Below are 14,604 nucleotides of genomic sequence, written 5' to 3'. Positions count from 1 at the left end.
CCCACATCACACCACAGATGGAAAATTTCATACCGAGGAATTTGGTTTTGTGAATAGCGTTATTGAACATATTGTATGTAAATAGCTTCAGGCTGTGTGTGTAAGGTGCCTTTGACATGGTACAGGGTTGCTTTTCAGTCTCAGCTCCACACCCAAGATAGCACACCATGCTTGTGTGTAAACAAACTGAAATAGGAGCCACTTCTGGCCCCAGGGACGCTAATATTGGTCAAGTCGGTTCCCAATAACCACGCTTCAGCTGACAGGCAGAGAGAGCAGGAGGCAGCCGAGTCACACACAGCTCCAGGCTGTGTCAGCAGGGCAGATGGACAATCAGCTGGTGCACGTCTTGCTTGGCTGTCATGGTTTGGGGCCCTGATCAGCATGCTGTGCTCGCAGGGGTGGGTGTGGTTGGGGGATTTTGGTGCCAGCACATGCCACTCTAAACCCAGCAGAGTATATGTGCAAATTAACCCCCAGGCTGCCCCCCAAGCTTGTGCAGGAGTCTGGAGGCTGCAGGGGACTCTGGCAGGTGCCTAGTGGGTAAGCCAACAGGGAATGTCACAGCGACAGGAGTGACTATTTGACCATTGTCCTCTCTGCCCTGGCTTCTTCCCAACCCACGGGTGTCCTTTGTAACTCATGCTGGGTTCAGAAATCCTGGACCATTCTTTATGTCCATTTACATTCCGTCAGCATGCTGGCTGGCCGCTGTGTCCCCTCTCCCTGTGAATAAGCCCAGAGAATTGTTGGCACCCTGTGATTGTGCCTGTGTCTTTAACCCTCATTAACAGGGCTGGCTCACTACAGTTGAACCCTCCTCTCCTGCCTCTCTCTCCAGCTCCTGTCATCACTCGCCTCCATTCCTGCCTCACGGTGGACTTTGTGACTTCTTACAGTATGGCTTCAAGGAGAAGACACAGTTGATTTGAGTAAATGAACCTCTGAGTGGCTGAGGGAAAGAGGAAGCCACCATGGGAATCCTATCAACATCAGACTGTCTATATTCCCACGAAGAGAAATCAGATCCATGAAGGAGGCCATGTGGTTCACAGGTGAGCGTCAAAGGCTCGAGTTCAGTTAGTGATTTGTCTCCTTCAGCCGTGAGCCTGGACTGGTAGGCAGAAACAAAGAGCCTCCAGCGTGCACATAAAGATGCATTTAGAGGTGCACTGAGCCAGGACGGCAGGGGAGCAGATTCCATCCCCTAAAGCCCCACTTTGTAAAATTAAGATGTTAATCTTTGCATCCTCATCCTGAAGCAAACACAAGGGTTGGGGCTGCATTCTGAGTTATGCGGATGACGGAGTTGTGAGGGACCAGAAGCGAAGCCAATTTACCTCCCTGCAGAGATGGGATGCTGTATTTGCTGATACAGGCAGGAGAACAGTGGCTCTGTTTCCTGTGAGTGTGAGAAATGAAGCTATTGTAACTTTCATTTTAGAGATGAGGAAATGGAAGAGCAGAGAAGTATGATCAGTTGGCTCTGTAGCCTCAAAACTGTCTGGATGAGGTGAGAGACTGGGCTGTGTCTGTCCCGTGCTCTCCCCTGGCCCGTCTGTGAATCCTATCCCAGCGGGGCTGTTTCCAGGGAGAATACAACTTTGCAAGTCATCTTAAAGGTCTCCAGGAACCTCCCAGGGAGTCCTGGGGCAATGGGGGTGCACACTGGCCCCTTCAGTAGCAGAGGGCAAAGTGCTTTAGCTGAGGATGTGACTTCAGAAAGAGGCGAAAAATAACCCATGGGACAGCAGAGTCAGGAGGCAGCTGTGGTGTGTGTGTGTGTGTGTGTGTGTGTGTGTGTGTGTGTGTGTCCACACCCACTTCTGACAGAAGGAGAATCTCCTTGGTAAGCCCCTCGGAAAATCTGACCCAGGCCTTGCAGAATAGTATTATTTCAAGGGGAAGTCTTCAGTGGGACAAAGGTTCAGTCGGCCCTTGACCTTTGTGTCTGTAGATAACATGTCCAAGTTGCAAGCAGCTGCAGGTGGAAGGTATTTGAACACGTATCTGTGCTGAGGCTGTGCAAATGTCCTGACAGTGGCGGCAACAGCTGTGTGACAGATTAGGTTGTATCAGCTGTGGTAAACTCTCTGAGGTGACCTGATGCACACGGGAGGTTGATGCAGGTTCTATGCAAACGCCACATTGTCTTATGACAGGGACTGCGTGTCTTGGGATTCTGACTTGTGGCAGAGAGGGGTAGAGAGGGCCCAGGAACCACCTGAACATCCTTACCTCCCTCACCCCAAACACAGATGTGTCCTTCACTTCCCCAACCCCTCTCCTAGACAAAATGCTTCAAGGTTTCCTGGTATTCATGTAGTAGATATAACTCTTTTCAATGACTAAAATAAAATGAATACTTGGCCCTTGACCTTAGTGTTCTCTAAGCCCTTAGGTGTGACCCACCTAAGAGTGTCCTGGCTATGTGGGGACCTTAGACCAGAGCAGTAGTCTGTGCTCACATAGGGTTTAGTGGTGAGGCCTTGGGGTCAGGGTTGCCTTGGCTTTTGGAGGGACTGGAGACTAAGGCCGACCCTGTTTATACAGCCCATCCTCTATAGAACCCCTGAATGCCAAGGGCAACAAGTATCCCTGGAGCAACACTCATTTGTGGGGTGGAGGGAGGGGAAAGAAGCCAGAGCTTGTTGCCTGTCCCCTTGGCTCTGCCCTGCCCACCTCTGCCTTTTGCTGATGATCTCCTGAATTCTTTTAGCCAGTTATTAACACTTATGGTAGTCTTGGTGAAACCTGCTCTCCACCAGGTATGGATTGAAGCAGGGCAAGGTGGGTCTCAGCACTGTTTCTCCACGGTTGCTCCTGACTCAAGTCGTGTGGTGATGCTGGGATGGTGGAGGTGGATGATGTTCAGAGCTCATGAGCCAAGCCCTCTTGCCAGGGGTATACATGGGCATTCATGGGTGGCTTCACTTACTCTGATACTTGTGGTGATATATTGTGTATCAAATAAAGCTTGCCTGAGGATCAGAGGACAGAGCCATCCACTAGATTAAACATAGAGGCCAGGCAGCCGTGGCCCATACCTTTAATCCCAGCACTTGAGATCTCATGCCTTTGCTACCAGTATTTGGGAAGCACAGACGCCATTAATCCCAGCACTAGGGAGGAAGTGGAATGGCTGGGTGGAGAAAGGCATATAAGGCGTGAGGAGACAGGAACTAGGCCTTTCAGCTAAGGACTCAGAGGAGTTCAGTCAGAGGATTTGTGGAAATAGGATCTCACCTTCCATTTGGCTTGAGGATTCAGCAGTGGCAAGAAGTTTCTCCAGTGGCTTGTTAAGGAACAAGATGTCTCTGATCTTTCAGCATTTACCCCAATATCTGGCTCTGGGTATTTTTATTGTAAGTCCATTTAGGATTCATGCAACAGATACTATTAGCCCATTTCACAGAAGAGAATACAGAGCCTCAGAAGTGTAGATGCTTATCCAAAACAGCATGGTGGACAGACAACAGGATGGGGTTTAGCATAATTTTCCAAGAGCCAGTGGGACAAAACCCAATGTTCCTTCCAGACTGATGACCTTGGGCAGGTGATTTTAAGGGGAAATTTCTGTTTTGAGGCTATAGCCTCAAAATTTTATTATAATAAAAATATTCTGGGGCTTAGAAGGAGAAATGATTGGGTCTTACTTGGGGGTTCACTTAACAGATGTGGAAACTGAGGTTTAGAAAAATGAGTTGCTATCACCAAGTTCTGGAGGCTGGCTCAGGACTGCCTGGGCTGTGTCTGACCCTGGGCCAGTGTCCTTTTCCCACACACCTTTCCTGCAGCCGTTCTTCTGGATCCCAGGCTCCTCTTCCTCTCCCTGGAGGATATCTCTGCTGGTTTGATGGTTCTGTTTCTCTGCATGAGACTTGTGACATTCGGTTGGTGCTATGGGTCAGGTAATTCAACTCCTGGAGCCATGTGGAAAAGGAGACTGACTCATGGCCTTGGCAGACAGCATCAGCATGGTGGTGACAGATGGGGCCACGTGCCTATTAGCCTCACGAAGACCCCATGTTCTCAGTCACTTTTGATCAGAGGCCACAGCAGGAACAGCACAGTGTGTCCATGCTGTGTAAGTAGCAAATGACAGAGGCTAGGAGCTTCTGGGGTGGAGGTTGGGGTTCACCTGGCATTTCCAGAGGGACAACAGAAACATGATCATTTGCTCCGATGGCTAAAAAACGTCAGGCTTGCAGTGAGCACCCTGGGCCAGTGTGGGTGACACTTTCTCCACCTGCACTCCAGGCATGGTGTTTCTTGAAACAGCTGAGAGCTTTAAGTGTGGAGTCTGAGGATGTCTGGGAACCCTATGTTTCTCGCAAGAGTCCCCCCCCCCAGGGTGGTATTGGAAGCATACTGCTGACATTCCAAGTTAGATACTGGGGGAATGGGGCAGGAATCTTACCTAGGCCAGTCACATCCCATAGCCCAGTGAGAATCACACCACATCCCACAGTACAAGGCTTTGTCCAAGGCCAGCCCTCTGCACTCCCTCCCAGTCATCACAGGACATTTTTCACACCTGTACTGTGTGTGGTCTTGTCCAGCACTCTGAGTCCTGAGCCAGAACCTAACAGAATTGACATTGCTTATCTCATCTGAGAAATGAATGAGTGGGGGCTCCTGGGGGGTTGAAGGGCTACCCCAGAGGCCCCCATCACACAAGTAAGCCCGTTGTCGTTTATTCCTTCCTTTAAGGGCTCCTGTAGTGACTTCTGCGGCTGGTGGTTTGCAGCTGGGGTGGTTTTCCATGGTCATGGCGGGAGACAATTTTACCTGTCCGGCTGGGGTAGGGGGCTCTTGACATCAGATGGGCCAGAGCGCTGCTCTGTCCTACAGTAGGAGGGACAAGTCCTTCCCCAGTGAAGAAGGAACCAGCCCAAATGTACACTGTGACCAGGGGAGAGGTCTGGACTGTGTGACCCCTGCTCCTGTGCAAGCAGATTCGAGGCTGACTTCATTAGCTGGCTGCATTTTATTCTCCCACGGTCTCTGGCCAGATGAAGGCTACAGAACCCCTGGGTACCAAAGGAAGCTTTGACTGAAGTGGAGGAAAGAAAAGTTGGGCTCAGGGGACAGATCACTTTGTTGGTAAAGGGCTGAGAAATGAATGAACGAGGACTGAGTTTGATTCCAGAACCCACCTAAAAAAGCTGGGCATAAGCTGGGCGGCGGTGGTGCACACCTTTAATCCCAGTACTCGGGAGGCAGAGCCAGGCAGATCTCTGTGGGTTCAAGGCCAGCCTGGGCTACAGGGCGAGATCCAGGACAGGCACCAAAACTACACAGAGAAACCCTATCTCAAAAAACCAATCAAACAAACAAACAAACAAAGCTGGGCATGGTGATACATACTTGGGATTCCAGCACTGTTCCTGCAGAGGCAGGAGAATCCCTGGGTTTACTGGCTAGTCAGTCTAGCCTGTTACTAAGCTCCAGGCTAGTGGCAGACCCTGCCTCAAAACAAACAAAAACAAAAACAAGGTACGTGACCCCTGAGGTTGACCTCTGGTCTCCACACCCATTTTACCATACTTACGGTAGGAATGTGGAAAGGAGGGAGGAGAGAGAGAGAGAGAGAGAGAGAGAGAGAGAGAGAGAGAGAGAGAGAAACAGGGACCATCATTTAAGAAGCCCTGACCTTGGCTGACCTACTCCCATTGCTGAGCCTGTTTTCTCCCAGGTAACACAGGAGGCAAAGTGGGATGTGTTCATAGAGTGGGGAATGGGATGTGTGGATGGTGGATTGGGATGGACGAGGGTAGTTTGGCCACTGTGAATTCTTCCCACCACTTTAAACTGGTGTCAGGATCTAGTCCAGCCTGCTGCTGCAGAGGATGACCTCCTTTGGAAGGGAGATAGTTGCTGAGGGGCCGCTCCAGTGCAAGACAAGGCCGTGGGAAGGTTTGGCCAGTCTGTTTTCCTGCCTCAGCAGCCAGATCCACTCCCAAGGCAGTGGAAAGCTTCAGAAGGAAATTGGATTGCAATTTAACTGATGGCCTGGAGGATGTGCTACGGTCATTAAGCTGCCACGGAAAGCCAGCCATTGTTCTGTACAGCGCCACAGAGCTCTGCTTGGATGACACCACATACGTGTGTGTGTGTGTGTGTGTGTGTGTGTGTGTGTGTGTGTGTGCATGTGTGCAGGTGTGCCCAGTCTCCTCCTCACTGGGCCCACTGTGAGCAGGAGCATGTCTCTGATGCCAGGGGAACCCCAATGGCCACCGTCACATCACATGCTTTCCGGGAGGACCTTGAATCCAGCAGCCCCCAGCTCTGCCTCTCGTCTCTCATTCCTCTCCAGCCCCCAAACCTGCAGCCTGGAAATGCCCTCTTCTCAGACCTTGTCATAGTCGCCTTAAGTGGCCTCTACAAAGTCTCCACCAGACTCCTCATTCCATCAGACCCTGGGAAGCCCTGCTGTGAGTTTCCAGATGCTCCCTGGTCAGAGTTCTGACAAGTCTCAGAGCCAAAAGAAAATACCCCCAGCTCTGTTGAAATCTCTGTTTTCCCAGGCCTTTGCGTACAGGTGTTCCTTCTGTTCTGTTCTCTTTATTCATGGCTCACTTTTTTTTTTTTTTTTAACGTATTGTAAAATAGCATTTCCCAAATTTCCAGTGTTATTCAGATCTGGCTGAAACCTTTAGCCTGGATGTCAAGGTTCTGAAGGGAAGGTCTTGCAGCCAGCAGTGACTGGGTAAGAGAATGTGAGGCTCGGGTTTTCTCATCTGTGAAATGGGTGTGTGTGGGACACCTCTTGGAGTGGTTGAGAATTAAATGGGCAGACCCCTGTCCAGAGCAGGAGCATGGGGATCCTAGGCAGCACTGACTGTAGTGACAGATTCCCACATGGTTTCTGCTCTCAGGACCTTTTTCTCACTGCCAGCCACGAGTTGGGTTGATCTAAAGTCAAATCCCTTTGGAAGAGAGATTCTCTCTTCCTAGTGAGTCTACAGAACCTCAACTTCATTCACTCATCTACCCATCCACCCATCCACCCATCTACCCATCCACCCATCCACCCATCCACCCATCCACCCATCTACCCATCCACCCCATCCACCCATCCATCCATACATCCATCCATCCACCCATCCACCCATCCATTTATCCATCCACCCAATCCACCCATCCATCCATCCATCCATCCATCCATTCACCATCCATCCATCCATCCATCCATCCATCCATCCATCCATCCACCCATCCACCCATCCACCCATCCATTCACCATCCATCCCATCCACCCATCTACCCATCCATTATCCATCCATCCATCCATCCATCCATCTGTCCGTCCGTCCATCCATCGCTTTCTTCTTTTAATTAGTTTCCAGCTCAGCTCCTGTCCCTGACACCGAGCTTAGAAGAAGCCAGACAAGGACCAAAACCCAGCCTTGGTGACCTTGGTACCTGCCCTGGGATGGTGGGGATGGGAATGTCTGTGATAGCTGCAGGCTCTCTATGTCTCTGTCTCTGTCGTCTCTGAGTCTCAGTCTCTTTCTCATCTCTCCCTGTCCCTCAGTCTCTCTCCCTCCCCCCAGCCCTCCTCTCTCTGTGTGTATGTGTCTTTATTTTAGGAGCCTCAGACCAGGGGGAGGGGTGCCTGTTTGCTGAGAAGGGAGGGGCCTTGTGAAGCCTAGAGTGGACCACCCCCTCCTCTCATCCCTGTTTCTATCAGCTCCCGGGACAGAAAAGACACCCTGACTACATGAAGCCAACTCTATGTAGCCCAGCCCTCAAGGAGACAGAGTGACCTGGCTCAGCTACCTGCAGGACTCAGATTCCCAGCGCCCTGGGCAACACTTGGAGAGCTGGTTAATTTCTTGGAGAAAAATGGTGAGCCAGGCTGCAGGCTAGCCCACTAAGGTGAGCCAGGCTGCAGGCTGCTGGGCGACTGCTCTCCCAGGTTCTCCCCTTGTAGGATCCAGGCAGAGAGGGAGGCAACACAGGGCTTCAAACAGCTAATCTCTTTTTAGGGAAGATGCCATCGTCTCAATTAAAACGCAGACCAGAATATTTAATGGCACGGAAATTGATTTAGATGCTATTTAAATAATTTCCCCCTGGAGAAGATGGGAATTACTTGGCCTAATTTTCTGGAAGCATCCATTTCCTTTACCACTCAGAACTTCCACTCACTGCTCCGTTCACCAGGGTGAACTGCAGTGCGCATCAGCCTCCAGGGACTCCGGTCCCGCAGGAGGACAGAGCTTAAGGGGTCAACCGGTGAGGACAGGGTGCCTCAAGGAAGGCTCTGGGCGCCTCACCCTCACCAGCTCCCCGCCCCCTCCCCCATGTAGTTCCGGAAGGCCCAGTCACAGGGAGGAGCTTGGGGGTGGGGCTGGTGAGGCATGGTGGTCCATGATGTCATCGAGAGTGGGCGGGGCAAGTGGAGGCAGTCTCTGCAGAGGGTATATATAGCATCTCAGGCCACCACACAGTAGCCCACAGGATATTGGGGGTGTTTCTGAGCTGTAAGAGGATGCAAGGAGAGTTGGAAATGGATCTGTGACTTGCTCTTTGGGTCACAGCAATCTGTGAAGAGTCTAGACTTGGCCTCCCATTACTTTCGATTTTCTTTTCACAGTGGAAAGTACAAGGGTTCAAAGTACAAGAGGGCCAGATTATAGCTCATGGACCGAATCTGGCCCTCTGACTGTTTGTACAAATAAAACTTTATTGGGACATCGTGTGCTTTTCCTTTTAGATGCTGTCTGTGGCTACCTTCCTGTTTCCTCAGCAGTATCAGGCAGCCTAAACTATTTGCTGTTTAGGAACATCCTGCCAATCTCTGTTTGAAGTATAAACATATGAAAATGGCTATTTTAGAGGGCTGTTTTATTTTATTTAGTTAAAAATTTTAAAAGGGAAAATCCTGTCAATTTCATGTGGCTGGGCCTAAGATCCCACTTCTCAGAGAGATCAAATAATGGGCCCAGGGCTGTACAGCTGGAGAACAGAAAGATGAGGTCATCAGCACAGAGACTCCGCTGAAGCCAACGAAAGGGCCCTGCTTGCTTTCTGTATCTCTCCAGTCTGTGCTCTGTGGTCATGTGACTGCCCCCCCTCCCCAACCACCAGATACCGACTTGTTCCTGAAGCCCTGCATTGCTTGCCTTGGAAACACACCCCTAGAGCATGCTGGGACTGCAGAATGGGAAGGACCCTGGCTGACTCTTTGCTCTGACTCAGTGCTGTGGCTGGAACCCATGCTGGGAGTTTCAGGTCTTAGCAAGGGGAGTTGGAGCATGGTGCAGAGGAAAGCATGACCAGACCAGCAAGGGGCCCTCCACCCTCTGCTTTCTGGCTACAACGTAAAGGGGTAAGAGGTGCAGCAAAAGCCTGGTCCAGACGGGAGATGCTGAAGCCACGAGACTCAAAGGGCTGTGAAAGTCTGAACGGGTTGGTTTGGAACCAAGGGTCTTAGGATTCAGTTGGATGAGGTGTGGGGGTGAGTCTTAGAAGGGGGCAGACAGTAAGACTTCACTGGTGGGGTGGACACTTTCCTGAGACAGCACTCACTGAGCAAGGCACAGCTGGGGGATGGTTGAGCACGCCTCCTGGGTCGCTACAGAAAGTAGAAACTTTCAAATAGTCTTGGGGAAGGTCAAGTGGAGGCAACATGTACAGTGCTGAACACAGCCTGTGTGACTCCAGAGCATGGTTAAGAAGAACACTAACAAAAGCATCAAGGCGGGGTGGAGATGATGCTGGCACCGGAGTCACAGTGACAATCTGCAGATTTGTCACTCACTAATTCACAATGGACACCTCATCTCAATATGGCATGCTCATGCACCTGCATCCATGCTTAATCCCTACACACTCTGTGTCTTCCGTGGGCATTTCTCCCACAGCTACGTGGTCAACACCGTCTTCCTCATTCAATTCTTAGATTTGTGAGAACAAGGGGCTGTGAGCTGTCTCTCTATCCTGCATTGTGGTTCCTCACAGAACAAAAAGTACTTAGGAAATGCTTGTCAGTCACCAGGTATGTGCCTGCAGTGGGTGCTCATTTATGGGATCACGTGATTGATTCCTTCATCAGGTGTGTGACAACCCTGAACATGTCACATCAGGTAACGGGGAATGATTTTTCTCACTCCAGTCCCCTTGGGAAAATAATTTTGTACTTGCTGGAAACAGAACCAGGAAAGTAGGTGTTTGCCTAGTCACACCCAAGTCACAGCACAGTATTTTTCTTCAATAGCACACAAATCACAAATTCTCACAATGTTTTTTCAGTCAAAAAAATAAACCAATGCTAGGTGGTGGTGCTACCTGCTTTAACCCCAGCACTTGAGAGGCAGAATCAGGCAGATCTCTGAGTTTGAGGCAAGCCTGGTCTACAGAGCAAGTTCTAGGACAGCCAGAGCTACACAGAGAAATCCTGTCTTCTAAAAACAAAAACAAAAAACAAACAAACAAAATAAGCTATGAGGCCCAGGAGACAGATGAGGGGAAGAGTCAACATTCCAGGGGCAGAACAGGAAGCCCTGGAACAGGATATTTCTGACAAGGCAGCCCTGTGTGAAGGACAGGGACCCAAAGATATGGTGGCCTTCAAAGCTCCTACATCTCTGTTAAGATACCTGACAGACCAGTATCCTCTTTGTCCTTATGACTTCTTACTTTTCCATTTTCAAACCTGATTTTTCATGATTTCAACTCAGTCTTGACTCTTCTTTCTCCTTTGGATCTCCACCTTTGCTCCCCCCCACACCCCCGGGATGTGTTCAGAATGAAAGCTACCCAGAGCAAGGACTTTCCCTGCTGTGCTCTCACCAGCCTCTCAGATGGCCCTTCAAAGCAAAACTACTTTGAAATAATTTCTCCAGGCATGGGATGTTGGTCTTCATCCCCAAGTTTGCCAAGTTCTGAGAGCAGGGGCACTCAGTGTCCCCCACTCAAGTAGTGTCACTCCCTTTTTGTCTTCATGTGATACCCCCAAGTTACCCCAGAGATCTCTTCTTTCTCCCATTTTTTGGTGAAAGATTATTTCTCTAGTCATTCCAGCTTTTGGGTTAGACAGCCTGTCAGAAGCCAGAAATCTCAGACCTGCCTATTTCCATTCTCACGGCCAATCACAACACTTGCTTTTCTCATTCTTGTAATGTTAACATTTGCCTCACCACCTAGATGTAGCCCAGGCCAGTTTCAACTCCTGATCCTCTTGCCTCAGCTTTTCTAGTAACTGAGATTACAGACAGGCACCTCCTGCCTGCCCTTAAATGACCACCATCTCTTGCCCAGATATTCACAGCAGCCTCCCATGGTCTTCCTGGACTCAACCTCTCTCTCAAAAGACTCTATTTCCATGGTTTGCTCAAACCCTTTAGATTTGGGGCTGAAGAGATGGCTCAGTGGTTAAGAGCATTTGATAATCTTACAGAGGACCTGAGTTTGGTTCCCAGCTCCTATGTCAGGTAGTTCATAATTGCCTATAAATCCAGCTCCAGGGGATCTGATGCCCTCTTCTGGCCTCCTCGGGCACAAACATATGTATGTGGCATATACATACTTACACACACAATCTTTCACACACACACACACTCTCACACAACTCACACATACACATTAGTAAAAATAAAATGAAATTCTCTAGACTTTCCTTTGAGAATGAGATTTGACTCTTTCAAACCATGTGCACAGGGCTTTCCATGGCAGCCACTGTAGCCTCAGCTTTCCTCCCTAGCCCAGACACTTCACCCATTGGCAGAGTTAGATATTCCAGACAGGTGAGTTCTACAGTATGGTGGTTGGAAACAAAAGTCCAGGATTCCAGACAGACCAGCAGTGAAGCATGAACACAGAGCGGCAAGAGAATGCAAGGAAGTACGTGACCGTGCCGTGGACACTTAGCAAGAGAGTGCAGGAGAGGAGAGATTGAAGCCAGAAAGGGAGGGAACTGCAGTTCCAGTGTGCTGCAGGAAAGTCCCCCAGGAGCCTCCCTGCTCGCTCTTTCAGAGTGACACACAGCTGGGTCCTCCCACTACTTCCAGTGATGCCAACTTGGACTCAGTGCTACTGCTGCTGACGGGCCGTCCACCCTGAGTGCAGCCGTCCACCCTGAGTGCAGCCGTCCACACTGAGTGCAGCTGTCCACACTGAGTGCAGCTGTCCACACTGACTGCAGCCGTCCACACTGAGTGCAGCCGTCCACCCTGAGTGTAGCCGTCCACACTGAGTGCAGCCGTCCACACTGAGTGCAGCCGTCCACCCTGACTGCAGCTGTCCACACTGAGTGCAGCCGTCCATACTGAGTGCAGCCATCCACATTGAGTGCAGCCGTCCACACTGACTTCAGCTGTTCACACTGAGTGCAGCCATCCACAAAGAGTTCTGCTGTCCACACTGAGTGCAGCCATCCACACTGAGTGCAGCCGTCCACCTTGAATACAGCCATCCACACTGAGTGCAGCTGTCCACACTGAGTGCAGCTGTCCACACTGAAGCCATCCACACTGACTGCAGCTGTCCACACTGACTGCAACTGTCCACACTGAGTGCAGCCATCTACACTGAGTGCTGCCATCCACACTGAAGCCGTCCACACTGACTGCAGCCGTCCACACTGAGTGCAGCCGTCCACACTAAGCACAGCCGTCCACACTGAGCGCAGCCATCCACACTGACTGCAGCCGTCCACACTGAGTGCAGCCATCCACACTGACTGCAGCTGTCCACACTGAGTGCAGCCCAGCATAACTGACTATGCAATGGCTGAAACTGAGAAACGGCAGCAGAATCATCCCTGGTGCCAAGGCCACCAAGGGTCATGGTTTGACCGGTTGCCATGCACATGCAAAGGGACCCATGCAGCTGACTGCTCGGCACAGAGAGTAACTCAGCACAGTGTCTTGTTGTAGCCGCAGCTGACCTTAAAGGGAGAGACCAGAAAATCCCCGGATCTCCTGTCACATGCTTCTCTAGCCACAGACAATCATGTGGGTCCCAGGTGTTGATGTAACCCTCAGTGCTGAGTCTTAGCTGACAAAATTCTTCTACCTGCCTTTGGCCAACTTTCTCCATCATTAGTCCATTGAACTCACTATTTGATGCTTTTTAAAACTGAAAAACAAAACACAAAGCTAAAACAAAAACCCCAAAACGATTGGAAACAAACAAACAAACAAACAACAACAACAACAAACAGCCCAGCGGTCAGGAATCTGGGTTTAGCTCCACTTCCTATAAGCTCTGTCTGAAACCCCTTACACATATGTTTTCTCCCTTAGACACGGGGTAAGAAACACTTCTCCATCAGAAGGCCACTGTGGTGCCGGTGAGTGGATCCCCGTGGACTTGCACACTACCTGTGCCTATTCCAATGCCAGCACATGGTGTTATCCTTGCCAGGAGCACACCAGACCTATGTCTTCCACTGCACCTGCCTTCATAATGCCTCTTCTTGACTCTTCCTTTGGCCCTTGGGATTCTTTATCTAGATCTGGGGTTCCTTTTATGTTTTGTGACAAGGTCTCACTGTGCAGCCTAGCTAGTCTAGAACTCGCCATGTAGACCAGGCTGGCCCCAAAGCCTTAGAGATCTGCCTGCCCATGCCTCCTGAGTGCTGGGATTAAAGATGGGTGCCACCACTCCTAAATGGTGTTCTGTTTTAAAATGTGGATGAATGTGTGTGTGTGTGTGTGTGTGTGTGTGTGTGTGCGCGCGCGCGCGCGCGTGTGCGCATCCATGTGGAGCCCAGAGATCAACCTTGGGTGTCATCCTCAATCACTTGACATCTTTGTGTATGAGTCAGGGTTTGTCACTGACCAGTCTCACTGGCCAGACTAAATGGTCACCTCCAGGTGCTGCCCATCTCTGCCCTCCTGGTGCTGGGATGACAGGCAGGAACTGCTGCTCCTGGCTTTATCGTGGGTGCTGGGGATGGAATGCAGGTCCTCATGATCACCCGACAGGCATTTTGCTGACTGAGCCATCTCCCCAGACCCAGATCTGGAGTTTTTAAACATGGGGCTCATGTTTGCTTTTCAAGGTGCTTGGCAGATGCACCCATCAGGAGGCTAAGTGCTGTTATTTTGCTTCCTCTGTGCCTGGTACGTGTGGTGCCTTCAGGTCACATCTGTGTGACGAATGGAGAGCTGTACACCCTCCTCTGCAGAGCCTGGACAGGCTTCAAAGGTAGGGGTTGTGCCCTCTCCCGACCTCGTTCCCTGCCACTCTGCACTACACAGGGCTGGGTAGATACTCACAATAGACATTTTAGTTTGAACCAACTGGAAATGACAGGCTCATTCCAGGAGTCCTCCCATGGCCATCTCAATGAGGGGAGAGAGAGGCTGGCTGGCAGAGCACATAGATAAAGCGGTGTGGAGTTGGCAGAAACATTTATCCTTCTGAAAGAACTAAGGCTAATCTCGAGTGAGCAGTCTGGGTGGCTTCCTGTTCCTAATACAGATGGTATCAGGGTCAGATGTGATAACCTCCTGAGGTTTCTGTGAGACACCGGATGCTGTCTGGAGCTAAACACTTGCCTTCCTCCCGGATCTGCAACTCCCTGTCACATCACAGTGTCTGACACTGGACTGCAGGGACCAAACAGGTTTTCCACACAGGTTAGAG

General features: G+C 50.5%; 1 protein-coding gene and 1 long non-coding RNA gene across 4 annotated transcripts in view; one reads left to right on the top strand and one right to left on the bottom strand.

Moving 5' to 3' along the window:
* Window positions 1-14,604, bottom strand: part of Sez6l (seizure related 6 homolog like) — a 158,601-nt gene that overhangs the window by 63,607 nt on the left and 80,390 nt on the right. The window lies entirely within an intron of this gene.
* On the top strand, window positions 842-8,703 carry LOC118572785. Its single transcript, XR_004943519.1, has 4 exons — window positions 842-1,055; window positions 6,634-6,712; window positions 7,346-7,424; window positions 7,697-8,703. It is a non-coding gene; the product is annotated as an uncharacterized LOC118572785 (long non-coding RNA).

Source organism: Onychomys torridus, chromosome 22, assembly GCF_903995425.1.
Source record: "Onychomys torridus chromosome 22, mOncTor1.1, whole genome shotgun sequence".
NCBI lineage: Eukaryota > Metazoa > Chordata > Mammalia > Rodentia > Cricetidae > Onychomys > Onychomys torridus.
Note: the sequence above shows the minus strand (reverse complement) of the source record. Positions and strands in the feature narration are given on the sequence as shown.